We start from the raw sequence: 12,699 nt of genomic DNA, 5'->3' as shown, positions 1-12,699 counted from the left end.
TGATAACCCAGCTCTTAACATGCAGCCGCAATTATGACAAGGGGTAAAGGTTCATGACACGCAGAGGGGGAAAAGTTATTTAAGTTATGACAGTCGCTCACAGATTTATTAAAGTTTTGTTCAGTCAGTAACAGAGACATACCTGGATTTATTGATGCAGATTAACATAACTATTCAGCGTCACGCAGAGCCGCTAGGAGTACTTTGCCTCCCTTAAAGACGGACACAGCTGATTCTGTAACTGAAGCGAAGGAAACAGGCAGACCTGCCAGATTATCATTTTATTTTGTTCTTCATTCGGCAAGTAACAGGAACACTAACAAGGTGGCGTTGAAAATGAGATGCACTGCGGCTCCGCTCAATATCAAAGCGCTCCTTCATATTGAACCGAGGAAGAATATACATGAATAAAAGCAAAATACTGTGGATGCTGGAAATCTGAAACAAAAACAAGAAATTCTGGAAATACTCAGCACGACTGGCAGCATCTGTGGAGACAGAAGCAGAGTTAACATTTCGGCTCAGTGACCCTTCTTCAGAACTGGCAAATATTAGAAATGTCAAAGGTTAGAAGCAAGTAAAGCGGGGGTGGAGCAAGAGATAACAAAGGAGAAGGTGTAGATTGGACAAGGCCACAGAATAGCTGACCAGAAGGTCATGGAGCAAAGGCAAACAATATGTTAATGGTGTGTTGAAAGACAAAGCATTAGTACAGAGAGGACTGTTAATGGACTGAAAATTGAACAGCAGCAAGTACAAGCAGGAAAAAAAACAGTGGGTAAGCAAACTGAACAAACTAAGATGAAATAAAATAAACATACAAAAAAATGTAAAAAATGTAAAAATGAAAAATAACAAAAAATGAAAGTAAAATGGGGGCCCCGTCATGCTCTGGAATTAATGAACTCAATATTCAGTCCGGCACGCTCTCGTGTGCAGTGGTTCACACCGCAGCCTCACAGCTCCAGCGACCCGCTTTCAATTCTGGGCACTGCCTGCGTGGTGTTTGCAAGTTCTCCCTGTGTCTGCGTGGGATTCCTCTGGGTGCTCCGGTTTCCTCCCACATGCCAAAGACTGGCTGCTTGATAGGTTAATTGGCCATTATAAATTGCCCCTCGTATAGGGAGATGGTGGGGAAATATAGGGAAGGTGGGGATGTGGTAGGAATATGGAATTCGTGTCGGATTAGTATAAATGGGTGGTTGATGGTCAGCACAGACTCGGTGGGCCGAAGGGCCTGTTTCACTGCTGTATCACCAAACTAAACTAATCGGTCAACGGGATGCTGTTTTTCGAGCTTGTGTTGATGTTCACTGGAACACTGAGGCAATCCCAGGATAGAGATGTGAGCATGAGAGCAGTGGGCAGTCTTGAAATAGCAAGCAACCGGAAGCTCAGGGTCCTGCTTGCGGACTGAGCCGACGTATTCCGCAAAGCGGTCACCCAGTCTGCGTTTGGTCTCCCCAATAAACATGAATATACATGAATTGGATTTAGGTGCCAGTATGTTGCAAAACAAGAAGAAAGAAAAGCAAAAATGCCATTAACTCTGACTTTGCAAATGATTCACTGAAAAATTCTTTCATTTGCTGGAATAGATGACTATTGTGCATCTGAAAATGGGCACCATGGAATTGTGTTGCATACTGACCTGTTTTCCTATATTTGCCTGTCATCTATGCAATTCAATTTGTGTTGGATATTGCTGAGAATCTCATTTCAAGATGAGGGCACAGATATTATTATGATACGGCTGAAAGCCTAAACCTGGAACAAATACTGTGTTACATGGATTGCAACGTTTCGAGGGCTGTGCAGCTAAGGTGAGGAAGACAGGAATGATGTGTTTGATGATTGCGTGGAATGCATTGCAAACTTGGGTTACGTTGCTTGATTTCATTCTACACCTTGAAATTCAGAAACAAGTGAGGCACCAGGTGGAAACCAACAGCTGTCTCTGTGGAAGAGGGGACATGGCTTCCTAATCTAACCATTTGAACTCTGCAAACATTCTGCTGGATCTGAACTGCCCTGTATACCAAGGCCAATTTGTATACTATAGAAATTGGCATGCCCAGACTATGCAGACGACTCCAGGTGGGGTCCAACCAGGACATTATATAGCTGCAGTGAAGCTTCGCCCCCATTATATAACTGCCTCTGTTACGCATTCTACTGCGAGGGTAATCACATTGTATGTAGCATCTCAGCAAAATAAGGACTCATTTGATCAAAATAAAGAGTTTAAAAACACAAATATGTGTCAGTGCAATCAGTAAATAATGAGAAATGAAATCCAGAAGTTGGCAAGAATCCCAAGTGGATGTCTTGGTGTGGTTGGGGAAGGGAATCTTTGTCAATGATGGCACACTGTGCATTAACACTGCAGCAGCTGCTGCACCTCTTACAAACTTAGTTTCTTAAGGGAGAGTTTTAAAAAAAGGGAATTGGATAATTGCATGAAAGGAGAGGCAAACAAAAGCAGAGCGAAGGAAGTGGGCCCAAATGGCAAGTCTTTCATAAAACTGCCACGGTACGATGGCCTGAATGGACTGGCGATGTGTTGTGCACTGCTGATCGTCCATGGCTGGGTCAATACCTCTGCAGCCTTGCGAAATGTCACAGTGGAATTGCATTTCAATCAAACAAGCACCACAAATCGATTAAGACTGTATAGTTTAACAATACTTGCAGCTTCCTCAGCGCTGTAAGCGTGTTGAGTTTCTGTAGTGTAGTGGTGATCGCGTTTGCCTCACACGCAAATGGTCCCCAGGTCGAAACTGGGCAGAAACATTTTCAAAACGAACCCAAATTTCTTTGCTCGAAACATGCAATCATTGACATTCCCCATGAACACAACACAATTTCTCAAAGCCCTCTTTCTCTTGCACATTGTGTGCACAATGCCTTGCACTCGCTCCTTTTTCTAGTCCTGATGCTGCAGAAAGTTCCTCAAAACCGAGCAGTGACACTTTATTTGGCTCAGATAAGAATAGAAACCTGCAACACGAGCTTGCTAAGTAACAGCGAATCTTAGTCTCATTTCAGACGAGGCAAAAGCACATCAGCAATTCACTTTCACCAGCTCCACAGTCATTGAGACAGGGGCACGCTGCAATATTTTGAACGGCACTGTCCAATTACTCGCTGTCAGCAGCAAGAGGCGTCTGCTGCCTCAATCAACAGGTTACTGGCCATCTCGGGGAGGTAAAATAGCACAACCCGGGCCAAATCTCCCCAGAAACCAAGCACCGGCTCCGCAAAACGTAGGCACATGATATCCGGGTCACTGAACCTCCTAGCAGCTCTGACAGAACACCCAAGTGACTGAAACTTTCTTTGAGTTGCAATGATGAATCTCCGGTGGAAACAAGTTGGGGGAAATTGCTCCTCCTGAACATTTCTTCTTGGGTAAAAGGGGCAAAAATCCTTTTCAATTTAACCACTGCTGCAGCAGATTCTTGGTGTCTTAAGCACCTTGATAACCCAGCTCTTAACATGCAGCCGCAATTATGACAAGGGGTAAAGGTTCATGACACGCAGAGGGGAAAAAGTTATTTAAGTTATGACAGTCGCTCACAGATTTATTAAAGTTTTGTTCAGTCAGTAACAGAGACATACCTGGATTTATTGATGCAGATTAACATAACTATTCAGCGTCACGCAGAGCCGCTAGGAGTACTTTGCCTCCCTTAAAGACGGACACAGCTGATTCTGTAACTGAAGCGAAGGAAACAGGCAGACCTGCCAAATTATCATTTTATTTTGTTCTTCATTCGGCAAGTAACAGGAACACTAACAAGGTGGCGTTGAAAATGAGATGCACTGCGGCTCCGCTCAATATCAAAGCGCTCCTTCATATTGAACCGAGGAAGAATATACATGAATAAAAGCAAAATACTGTGGATGCTGGAAATCTGAAATAAAAACAAGAAATTCTGGAAATACTCAGCAGGTCTGGCAGCATCTGTGGAGACAGAAGCAGAGTTAACATTTCGGCTCAGTGACCCTTCTTCAGAACTGGCAAATATTAGAAATGTCAAAGGTTAGAAGCAAGTAAAGCGGGGGTGGAGCAAGAGATAACAAAGGAGAAGGTGTAGATTGGACAAGGCCACAGAATAGCTGACCAGAAGGTCATGGAGCAAAGGCAAACAATATGTTAATGGTGTGTTGAAAGACAAAGCATTAGTACAGAGAGGACTGTTAATGGACTGAAAATTGAACAGCAGCAAGTACAAACAGGAAAAAAAACAGTGGGTAAGCAAACTGAACAAACTAAGATGAAATAAAATAAACATACAAAAAAATGTAAAAAATGTAAAAATGAAAAATAACAAAAAATGAAAGTAAAATGGGGGCCCCGTCATGCTCTGGAATTATTGAACTCAATATTCAGTCCGGCACGCTCTCGTGTGCAGTGGTTCACACCGCAGCCTCACAGCTCCAGCGACCCGCTTTCAATTCTGGGCACTGCCTGCGTGGTGTTTGCAAGTTCTCCCTGTGTCTGCGTGGGATTCCTCTGGGTGCTCCGGTTTCCTCCCACATGCCAAAGACTGGCTGCTTGATAGGTTAATTGGCCATTATAAATTGCCCCTCGTATAGGGAGGTGGTGGGGAAATATAGGGAAGGTGGGGATGTGGTAGGAATATGGAATTCGTATCGGATTAGTATAAATGGGTGGTTGATGGTCAGCACAGACTCGGTGGGCCGAAGGGCCTGTTTCACTGCTGTATCACCAAACTAAACTAATCGGTCAACGGGATGCTGTTTTTCGAGCTTGTGTTGATGTTCACTGGAACACTGAGGCAATCCCAGGATAGAGATGTGAGCATGAGAGCAGTGGGCAGTCTTGAAATAGCAAGCAACCGGAAGCTCAGGGTCCTGCTTGCGGACTGAGCCGACGTATTCCGCAAAGCGGTCACCCAGTCTGCGTTTGGTCTCCCCAATAAACATGAATATACATGAATTGGATTTAGGTGCCAGTATGTTGCAAAACAAGAAGAAAGAAAAGCAAAAATGCCATTAACTCTGACTTTGCAAATGATTCACTGAAAAATTCTTTCATTTGCTGGAATAGATGACTATTGTGCATCTGAAAATGGGCACCATGGAATTGTGTTGCATACTGACCTGTTTTCCTATATTTGCCTGTCATCTATGCAATTCAATTTGTGTTGGATATTGCTGAGAATCTCATTTCAAGATGAGGGCACAGATATTATTATGATACGGCTGAAAGCCTAAACCTGGAACAAATACTGTGTTACATGGATTGCAACGTTTCGAGGGCTGTGCAGCTAAGGTGAGGAAGACAGGAATGATGTGTTTGATGATTGCGTGGAATGCATTGCAAACTTGGGTTACGTTGCTTGATTTCATTCTACACCTTGAAATTCAGAAACAAGTGAGGCACCAGGTGGAAACCAACAGCTGTCTCTGTGGAAGAGGGGACATGGCTTCCTAATCTAACCATTTGAACTCTGCAAACATTCTGCTGGATCTGAACTGCCCTGTATACCAAGGCCAATTTGTATACTATAGAAATTGGCATGCCCAGACTATGCAGAGGACTCCAGGTGGGGTCCAACCAGGACATTATATAGCTGCAGTGAAGCTTCGCCCCCATTATATAACTGCCTCTGTTACGCATTCTACTGCGAGGGTAATCACATTGTATGTAGCATCTCAGCAAAATAAGGACTCATTTGATCAAAATAAAGAGTTTAAAAACACAAATATGTGTCAGTGCAATCAGTAAATAATGAGAAATGAAATCCAGAACTTGGCAAGAATCCCAAGTGGATGTCTTGGTGTGGTTGGGGAAGGGAATCTTTGTCAATGATGGCACACTGTGCATTAACACTGCAGCAGCTGCTGCACCTCTTACAAACTTAGTTTCTTAAGGGAGAGTTTTAAAAAAAGGGAATTGGATAATTGCATGAAAGGAGAGGCAAACAAAAGCAGAGCGAAGGAAGTGGGCCCAAATGGCAAGTCTTTCATAAAACTGCCACGGTACGATGGCCTGAATGGACTGGCGATGTGTTGTGCACTGCTGATCGTCCATGGCTGGGTCAATACCTCTGCAGCCTTGCGAAATGTCACAGTGGAATTGCATTTCAATCAAACAAGCACCACAAATCGATTAAGACTGTATAGTTTAACAATACTTGCAGCTTCCTCAGCGCTGTCAGTGTGTTGAGTTTCTGTAGTGTAGTGGTGATCACGTTTGCCTCACACGCAAAAGGTCCCCAGGTCGAAACTGGGCAGAAACATTTTCAAAACGAACCCAAATTTCTTCGCTCGAAACATGCAATCATTGACATTCCCCATGAACACAACACAATTTCTCAAAGCCCTCTTTCTCTTGCACATTGTGTGCACAATGCCTTGCACTCGCTCCTTTTTCTAGTCCTGATGCTGCAGAAAGTTCCTCAAAACCGAGCAGTGACACTTTATTTGGCTCAGATAAGAATAGAAACCTGCAACACGAGCTTGCTAAGTAACAGCGAATCTTAGTCTCATTTCAGACGAGGCAAAAGCACATCAGCAATTCACTTTCACCAGCTCCACAGTCGTTGAGACAGGGGCACGCTGCAATATTTTGAACGGCACTGTCCAATTACTCGCTGTCAGCAGCAAGAGGCGTCTGCTGCCTCAATCAACAGGTTACTGGCCATCTCGGGGAGGTAAAATAGCACAACCCGGGCCAAATCTCCCCAGAAACCAAGCACCGGCTCCGCAAAACGTAGGCACATGATATCCGGGTCACTGAACCTCCAAGCAGCTCTGACAGAACACCCAAGTGACTGAAACTTTCTTTGAGTTGCAATGATGAATCTCCGGTGGAAACAAGTTGGGGGAAATTGCTCCTCCTGAACATTTCTTCTTGGGTAAAAGGGGCAAAAATCCTTTTCAATTTAACCACTGCTGCAGCAGATTCTTGGTGTCTTAAGCACCTTGATAACCCAGCTCTTAACATGCAGCCGCAATTATGACAAGGGGTAAAGGTTCATGACACGCAGAGGGGAAAAAGTTATTTAAGTTATGACAGTCGCTCACAGATTTATTAAAGTTTTGTTCAGTCAGTAACAGAGACATACCTGGATTTATTGATGCAGATTAACATAACTATTCAGCGTCACGCAGAGCCGCTAGGAGTACTTTGCCTCCCTTAAAGACGGACACAGCTGATTCTGTAACTGAAGCGAAGGAAACAGGCAGACCTGCCAAATTATCATTTTATTTTGTTCTTCATTCGGCAAGTAACAGGAACACTAACAAGGTGGCGTTGAAAATGAGATGCACTGCGGCTCCGCTCAATATCAAAGCGCTCCTTCATATTGAACCGAGGAAGAATATACATGAATAAAAGCAAAATACTGTGGATGCTGGAAATCTGAAATAAAAACAAGAAATTCTGGAAATACTCAGCAGGTCTGGCAGCATCTGTGGAGACAGAAGCAGAGTTAACATTTCGGCTCAGTGACCCTTCTTCAGAACTGGCAAATATTAGAAATGTCAAAGGTTAGAAGCAAGTAAAGCGGGGGTGGAGCAAGAGATAACAAAGGAGAAGGTGTAGATTGGACAAGGCCACAGAATAGCTGACCAGAAGGTCATGGAGCAAAGGCAAACAATATGTTAATGGTGTGTTGAAAGACAAAGCATTAGTACAGAGAGGACTGTTAATGGACTGAAAATTGAACAGCAGCAAGTACAAACAGGAAAAAAAACAGTGGGTAAGCAAACTGAACAAACTAAGATGAAATAAAATAAACATACAAAAAAATGTAAATAATGTAAAAATGAAAAATAACAAAAAATGAAAGTAAAATGGGGGCCCCGTCATGCTCTGGAATTATTGAACTCAATATTCAGTCCGGCACGCTCTCGTGTGCAGTGGTTCACACCGCAGCCTCACAGCTCCAGCGACCCGCTTTCAATTCTGGGCACTGCCTGCGTGGTGTTTGCAAGTTCTCCCTGTGTCTGCGTGGGATTCCTCTGGGTGCTCCGGTTTCCTCCCACATGCCAAAGACTGGCTGCTTGATAGGTTAATTGGCCATTATAAATTGCCCCTCGTATAGGGAGGTGGTGGGGAAATATAGGGAAGGTGGGGATGTGGTAGGAATATGGAATTCGTGTCGGATTAGTATAAATGGGTGGTCGATGGTCAGCACAGACTCGGTGGGCCGAAGGGCCTGTTTCACTGCTGTATCACCAAACTAAACTAATCGGTCAACGGGATGCTGTTTTTCGAGCTTGTGTTGATGTTCACTGGAACACTGAGGCAATCCCAGGATAGAGATGTGAGCATGAGAGCAGTGGGCAGTCTTGAAATGGCAAGCAACTGGAAGCTCAGGGTCCTGCTTGCGGACTGAGCCGACGTATTCCGCAAAGCGGTCACCCAGTCTGCGTTTGGTCTCCCCAATAAACATGAATATACATGAATTGGATTTAGGCGCCAGTATGTTGCAAAACAAGAAGAAAGAAAAGCACAAATGCCATTAACTCTGACTTTGCAAATGATTCACTGAAAAATTCTTTCATTTGCTGGAAAAGATGACTATTGTGCATCTGAAAATGGGCACCATGGAATTGTGTTGCATACTGACCTGTTTTCCTATATTTGCCTGTCATCTATGCAATTCAATTTGTGTTGGATATTGCTGAGAATCTCATTTCAAGATGAGGGCACAGATATTATTATAATACGGCTGAAAGCCTAAACCTGGAACAAATACTGTGTTACATGGATTGCAACGTTTCGAGGGCTGTGCAGCTAAGGTGAGGAAGACAGGAATGATGTGTTTGATGATTGCGTGGAATGCATTGCAAACTTGGGTTACGTTGCTTGATTTCATTCTACACCTTGAAATTCAGAAACAAGTGAGGCACCAGGTGGAAACCAACAGCTGTCTCTGTGGAAGAGGGGACATGGCTTCCTAATCTAACCATTTGAACTCTGCAAACATTCTGCTGGATCTGAACTGCCCTGTATACCAAGGCCAATTTGTATAATATATAAATTGGCATGCCCAGACTATGCAGAGGACTCCAGGTGGGGTCCATCCAGGACATTATATAGCTGCAGTGAAGCTTCGCCCCCATTATATAACTGCCTCTGTTACGCATTCTACTGCGAGGGTAATCACATTGTATGTAGCAACTCAGCAAAATAAGGACTCATTTGATCAAAATAAAGAGTTTAAAAACACAAATATGTGTCAGTGCAATCAGTAAATAATGAGAAATGAAATCCAGAAGTTGGCAAGAATCCCAAGTGGATGTCTTGGTGTGGTTGGGGAAGGGAATCTTTGTCAATGATGGCACACTGTGCATTAACACTGCAGCAGCTGCTGCACCTCTTACAAACTTAGTTTCTTAAGGGAGAGTTTTAAAAAAAGGGAATTGGATAATTGCATGAAAGGAGAGGCAAAGAAAAGCAGAGCTAAGGAAGTGGGCCCAAGTGGCAAGTCTTTGAAAAAACTGGCAATGGTACGATGGCCTGAATGGACTGGCGATGTGTTGTGCACTGCTGATCGTCCATGGCTGGGTCAATACCTCTGCAGCCTTGCGAAATGTCACAGTGGAATTGCATTTCAATGAAACAAGCACCACAAATCGATTAAGACTGTATAGTTTAACAATACATGCAGCTTCCTCAGCGCTGTAATGTGTTGAGTTTCTGTAGTGTAGTGGTGATCGTGTTTGCTTAACATGCAAAAGGTCCCCAGTTCGAAACTGGCCAGAAACATTTTCAAAACGAACCCGAACTTCTTCGCAAGAAATATGCAATCATTGGCATTCCCCATGAACACAACACAATTTCTCAAAGCCCTCTTTCTCTTGCACTTTGTGTGCACAATGCCTTGCACTCGCTCCTCTTTCTCGTCCTGATGCTGCAGAAAGTTCCGCAAAACCGAGCAGTGACACTTCATTTGGCTCAGATAAGAATAGAAACCTGCAACACGAGCTTGCTAAGTAACAGCGAATCTTAGTCTCATTTCAGACGAGGCAAAAGCACATCAGCAATTCACTTTCACCAGCTCCACAGTCATTGAGACAGGGGCACGCTGCAATATTTTGACCCGCACTGTCCAATTACTCGCTGTCAGCAGCAAGAGGCGTCTGCTGCCTCAATCAACAGGTTACTGGCCATCTCGGGGAGGTAAAATAGCACAACCCGGGCCAAATCTCCCCATCAACCAAGCACCGGCTCAGCAAAACGTAGGCACATGATATCCGGGTCACTGAACCTCCGAGCAGCTCTGACAGAACACCCAAGTGACTGAAACTTTCTTTGAGTTGCAATGATGAATCTCCGGTGGAAACAAGTTGGGGGAAATTGCTCCTCCTGAACATTTCTTCTTGGGTAAAAGGGGCAAAAATCCTTTTCAATTTAACCACTGCTGCAGCAGATTCTTGGTGTCTTAAGCACCTTGATAACCCAGCTCTTAACATGCAGCCGCAATTATGACAAGGGGTAAAGGTTCATGACACGCAGAGGGGAAAAAGTTATTTAAGTTATGACAGTCGCTCACAGATTTATTAAAGTTTTGTTCAGTCAGTAACAGAGACATACCTGGATTTATTGATGCAGATTAACATAACTATTCAGCGTCACGCAGAGCCGCTAGGAGTACTTTGCCTCCCTTAAAGACGGACACAGCTGATTCTGTAACTGAAGCGAAGGAAACAGGCAGACCTGCCAGATTATCATTTTATTTTGTTCTTCATTCGGCAAGTAACAGGAACACTAACAAGGTGGCGTTGAAAATGAGATGCACTGCGGCTCCGCTCAATATCAAAGCGCTCCTTCATATTGAACCGAGGAAGAATATACATGAATAAAAGCAAAATACTGTGGATGCTGGAAATCTGAAACAAAAACAAGAAATTCTGGAAATACTCAGCACGACTGGCAGCATCTGTGGAGACAGAAGCAGAGTTAACATTTCGGCTCAGTGACCCTTCTTCAGAACTGGCAAATATTAGAAATGTCAAAGGTTAGAAGCAAGTAAAGCGGGGGTGGAGCAAGAGATAACAAAGGAGAAGGTGTAGATTGGACAAGGCCACAGAATAGCTGACCAGAAGGTCATGGAGCAAAGGCAAACAATATGTTAATGGTGTGTTGAAAGACAAAGCATTAGTACAGAGAGGACTGTTAATGGACTGAAAATTGAACAGCAGCAAGTACAAGCAGGAAAAAAAACAGTGGGTAAGCAAACTGAACAAACTAAGATGAAATAAAATAAACATACAAAAAAATGTAAAAAATGTAAAAATGAAAAATAACAAAAAATGAAAGTAAAATGGGGGCCCCGTCATGCTCTGGAATTAATGAACTCAATATTCAGTCCGGCACGCTCTCGTGTGCAGTGGTTCACACCGCAGCCTCACAGCTCCAGCGACCCGCTTTCAATTCTGGGCACTGCCTGCGTGGTGTTTGCAAGTTCTCCCTGTGTCTGCGTGGGATTCCTCTGGGTGCTCCGGTTTCCTCCCACATGCCAAAGACTGGCTGCTTGATAGGTTAATTGGCCATTATAAATTGCCCCTCGTATAGGGAGATGGTGGGGAAATATAGGGAAGGTGGGGATGTGGTAGGAATATGGAATTCGTGTCGGATTAGTATAAATGGGTGGTTGATGGTCAGCACAGACTCGGTGGGCCGAAGGGCCTGTTTCACTGCTGTATCACCAAACTAAACTAATCGGTCAACGGGATGCTGTTTTTCGAGCTTGTGTTGATGTTCACTGGAACACTGAGGCAATCCCAGGATAGAGATGTGAGCATGAGAGCAGTGGGCAGTCTTGAAATAGCAAGCAACCGGAAGCTCAGGGTCCTGCTTGCGGACTGAGCCGACGTATTCCGCAAAGCGGTCACCCAGTCTGCGTTTGGTCTCCCCAATAAACATGAATATACATGAATTGGATTTAGGTGCCAGTATGTTGCAAAACAAGAAGAAAGAAAAGCAAAAATGCCATTAACTCTGACTTTGCAAATGATTCACTGAAAAATTCTTTCATTTGCTGGAATAGATGACTATTGTGCATCTGAAAATGGGCACCATGGAATTGTGTTGCATACTGACCTGTTTTCCTATATTTGCCTGTCATCTATGCAATTCAATTTGTGTTGGATATTGCTGAGAATCTCATTTCAAGATGAGGGCACAGATATTATTATGATACGGCTGAAAGCCTAAACCTGGAACAAATACTGTGTTACATGGATTGCAACGTTTCGAGGGCTGTGCAGCTAAGGTGAGGAAGACAGGAATGATGTGTTTGATAATTGCGTGGAATGCATTGCAAACTTGGGTTACGTTGCTTGATTTCATTCTACACCTTGAAATTCAGAAACAAGTGAGGCACCAGGTGGAAACCAACAGCTGTCTCTGTGGAAGAGGGGACATGGCTTCCTAATCTAACCATTTGAACTCTGCAAACATTCTGCTGGATCTGAACTGCCCTGTATACCAAGGCCAATTTGTATACTATAGAAATTGGCATGCCCAGACTATGCAGAGGACTCCAGGTGGGGTCCAACCAGGACATTATATAGCTGCAGTGAAGCTTCGCCCCCATTATATAACTGCCTCTGTTACGCATTCTACTGCGAGGGTAATCACATTGTATGTAGCATCTCAGCAAAATAAGGACTCATTTGATCAAAATAAAGAGTTTAAAAACACAAATATGT

General features: G+C 43.8%; 3 non-coding genes across 3 annotated transcripts; all 3 read left to right on the top strand.

Annotated features, from left to right (window-relative positions):
- The first annotated feature begins 2,720 nt into the window (after positions 1-2,720).
- Positions 2,721-2,793, top strand: trnav-cac (transfer RNA valine (anticodon CAC)). The gene has a single exon. It is a non-coding gene; the product is annotated as a tRNA-Val (tRNA).
- A 3,406-nt stretch (positions 2,794-6,199) lies between these two features.
- trnav-cac (transfer RNA valine (anticodon CAC)) lies at positions 6,200-6,272 on the top strand. Its single transcript has one exon. It is a non-coding gene; the product is annotated as a tRNA-Val (tRNA).
- A 3,406-nt stretch (positions 6,273-9,678) lies between these two features.
- trnav-aac (transfer RNA valine (anticodon AAC)) lies at positions 9,679-9,751 on the top strand. The gene has a single exon. It is a non-coding gene; the product is annotated as a tRNA-Val (tRNA).
- The last annotated feature ends 2,948 nt before the right edge of the window (positions 9,752-12,699 follow it).

This window comes from Heterodontus francisci, chromosome 22 (genome assembly GCF_036365525.1).
Source record: "Heterodontus francisci isolate sHetFra1 chromosome 22, sHetFra1.hap1, whole genome shotgun sequence".
Classification (NCBI taxonomy): Eukaryota; Metazoa; Chordata; class Chondrichthyes; order Heterodontiformes; family Heterodontidae; genus Heterodontus; species Heterodontus francisci.
Note: the sequence above shows the minus strand (reverse complement) of the source record. Positions and strands in the feature narration are given on the sequence as shown.